This window comes from Leopardus geoffroyi, chromosome A2, assembly GCF_018350155.1.
Source record: "Leopardus geoffroyi isolate Oge1 chromosome A2, O.geoffroyi_Oge1_pat1.0, whole genome shotgun sequence".
Classification (NCBI taxonomy): domain Eukaryota; kingdom Metazoa; phylum Chordata; class Mammalia; order Carnivora; family Felidae; genus Leopardus; species Leopardus geoffroyi.
Window position 1 is genome coordinate 5,939,004 of NC_059331.1, and position 3,351 is coordinate 5,942,354.

The 3,351-nt window shown below is 58.7% G+C and overlaps 1 non-coding gene across 1 annotated transcript; it reads left to right on the forward strand.

Moving 5' to 3' along the window:
- Positions 1–1,647: 1,647 nt before the first annotated feature.
- TRNAK-CUU lies at positions 1,648–1,720 on the forward strand. The gene has a single exon. It is a non-coding gene; the product is annotated as a tRNA-Lys (tRNA).
- Positions 1,721–3,351: the final 1,631 nt, after the last annotated feature.

The following is a 3,351-nucleotide window of genomic DNA, read 5'->3' on the forward strand; positions in this document are numbered from 1 at the left end:
AAATGAATGTTTCGGCCACATAAATAAAATTGCCACGTCCCAAGGAAACTACCGCATGGGTCGTCACCAAGTGCGGATGGCGTGATGGGCATGATGTGACTTGCCACACCGAACTCGCGGCAACCAGGAATTTCCCACAGAGCCCCTCAGAAAGCCGGGGTGCCCAACCCAGGCCCACGGGACTCCTGAGGGGAGTCACACGTGCTCAAACAAGAGGCTCTGGGGCAGACACTCTGAAGGCAGGTGTAGACGTGCACACTGCCTTTCCCCAGGGCGGGGGTGGGGGTGGGGGGCTCGGGGGCCGCTCGGTGTGTCTGCCTCTGCAAGGTTCACAGGCCTCCCCAGCAAGCTGGGCCGAGGAAAGGCAGTGGGGGCCTCGAATGCCGAGGCCACTGCCAGCCGTGAAGGGGGACTAGTGCCCATGTCCCTCCCCTGCTGGGAGCGGCTGCCCTCTCTCAGCAGTTGTTTGGACAGGACGAGGGCTGGGAGCCACCAAGGCCACCGCAAGGGTTTTCACAGGGCATCTGTGGTGTGTGTGCTGACCGGGGACGCCCGGGCTGACAGACAAACGGACCACCGCACGGCGGTTCCAGGTGAAAATTAGAAGTGAGTAAATAAAGGAACTCTTAGAAAGGGATGTGTCCAAGGTGGAGGGATCCCAGTCCCCCGGGGACCATCAGTGGAAAATAAGGACGTCCCGAGAGACCTGGTCTGAAATGGAACATGTCAGCTGTGGAGGTATCTGGGGCCCGGACCCACGGACCCACGCAAGCACAGACCTTAAATCTGCTTTGTCAAAAGGCTTTCAGAGTGTGTGTGTGTGTGTGGTAATTTTTTTTTTAATCTTAAAACATTCCACTCATCTGCTTTTGTGACTGAAGAACAAAATCTCAGTATTTAGCAAGTTATTTTTAAACCCTCCAGCCACACAAAGCTGCAGTCTTAAAACATTTTGAATTTAAAGAGATCGTGTGGAAAACGTGGCGCTTTTAATCCACCCTGCCCGGTGCAGGTTATATCCCCAAAAAGCCAGGAATCGGATGGAAGGTGTGGCAGCTTGGCAAGGACAGTGGAGGCGGGGGACAGAAGGAGAGGACAGGGCCATCCCAGCCACCCCTGGCGGCATCCTGCGGGCAGGCGGGGGTCTCACGGTCCCCGGCATGAGTCTCAGAGGAAGGGGGGCCGTCCCCCTGTGCCTTCACATCGTCTCCCCTGTGTGTGTCCGTCTGTCCAAATGGCCCCTCTCTACGACTTCAGTCCATTGGGTCAGGACCCACCCTATTGACCTCATCTTAGCTCATCTCAATTGACCTTAGTAAGGTCTCTAAGTCCCGTGCTGAGGTCCTCGGGGTCAGGATGCCAATCAGGGGACACAATCCAACCCGTGACCGGCCCCTTCCACGGTTTGTCACCAGGCCTTCTCTGGTCTCCCCCAAAGCAGTGAGTGCGGTGGGGGTTCATCGCGTGCCCCCCACTGAGCTCCGCTCGGTGACTTTCAGGGAGGAGACTGACCAAGCTGTCTTGTCGCCTAGAAGGATTTCTCCTGCTCGATTTCATGTGACAGTGGCCAACAGCACAGACTACGTAATCTGTGAGGCTCAGCGCAGAATGGAAATGCGCTTTGTTCAAAAATCTCAGATCTGGGGCGCCTGGCTGGCTCAGTCGGTGGAGCGTGTGACTCTTGATCTCGGGGTCGTGGGTTTGAGCCCCACGTTGGGCGTAAAGCTTACCTAGAAAAATTCAGGTAAAATCTGGTTCAAGCAATGGAATATATTCAGCTTTAAAAAGGAAGGACGGGGGGCGCCTGGGTGGCGCAGTCGGTTGAGCGTCCGACTTCAGCCAGGTCACGATCTCGCGGTCCGTGAGTTCGAGCCCCGCGTCAGGCTCTGGGCTGATGGCTCAGAGCCTGGAGCCTGTTTCCGATTCTGTGTCTCCCTCTCTCTCTGCCCCTCCCCCGTTCATGCTCTGTCTCTCTCTGTCCCAAAAATAAATAAACGTTGAAAAAAAAAAAAAAAAAAAAAAAAAAAAAAAAAAAAAAAAAAAAAAAAAAGGAAGGACGGTCTGACACCTGCTACAACATGGATGGACCCGGAGGACCCTGCACAGCGTGAGAAGCCAGACACAGAAGGACCCGTCCTGCGTGACCGCACTCACAGGAGGTCCCCAGAGGAGTCCCATCCATAGAGACAGAGAGCGGATGGTGGGAGCCAGGGGTGGGTGGGGGCGGGGGGAGTCAGTGTTTCATGGGGACAGAGAGTCTGGGGAGATGGAAAGTTCTGGAGACGGATGGCGGGGGCGGGTGCACGACAGTGAGTGTACCTGATGTCGTTGAACTGGACATTTAACGGTTACGATGGTAAATTTTATGTTATGCGTATTTTACCACAATTAAAGTGTAAAAAAAGGTACTAAGAACTCTGAGAGGGCAATGGCACAGCACGGGGTCCTATGTGTCCTCGGGGTCGCTTGCCCCCCCCCCCCCAAGCCATCCAGCTGGCTGCGTCTTGCACCACCTGCCGTGGGCAGCCAGCAGGCCTCCCAGTGCAGCCAAGACTCCCTCGCCCGAGGTGCCCGGGTGGCGAGGACCCCGCACCCCGCGGCCCGGGCTGGTGTTTACAGCAGCCAGGCGTTTCCAGTCCCGGGGAAACGCACGGGAAAATCCACAGCGCGTTTGCTGGTGGCCGGTAGTTGATGCCAAAACAAGGCAGATGGGCCGCGACGGGGTTCCCAGGGCCTCCCCCAGTCCGGCTGTTGGCCTGGGGGACTGTGCCTCCTGGGCTCCCAGCCCACCCGAGGGCCCCTGCCTCTGCAGGCAGCCTGGAGTAGGGGGAGGGGGCCGGGAAGTCAGCCCTGGGCCCTGAGCGCCTGGAGGCAGGAAGCCTGCAGCCCAGCCCCCTCTGCCGGGGGAGGAGCCAGTTCCCTGGGGAACCGTAAGTCTGGGATCGCTCCCCTCCTGCCCTCTTATTCCAGAGGAGCCCGGTGTCAGCTCGTGGCTGTCTGTCCCTCCGCCACCTGCTGTCCCCTGCCAGCAGCCCCGGCTGCACACCGCTCCACACGTGCTCGCCCTCAGGTCGGAGTTGCTGCCCTCCCCCCCCCACCCCCCCCCCCCGTCACCACCCACCTCCCTCCTTTCCCACGCCCCCAGGGGGGCCCCCCCCCCCCGACTCCCCACTGGCTTCTGGCCCACTTGCGCCCCTCCCCCACCATGGCCTCTACCCTTCCAGCCATCCTTGTGTTCAGTCCACACATAGTCACGGTGTAAATCATCTTAGAGCCGTCGGTGGTCCATCCATGCGGAAGCGTATGACTCGGCCCTAAAAAGGAGTGAGGTGCTGACACTCTACCACGCGG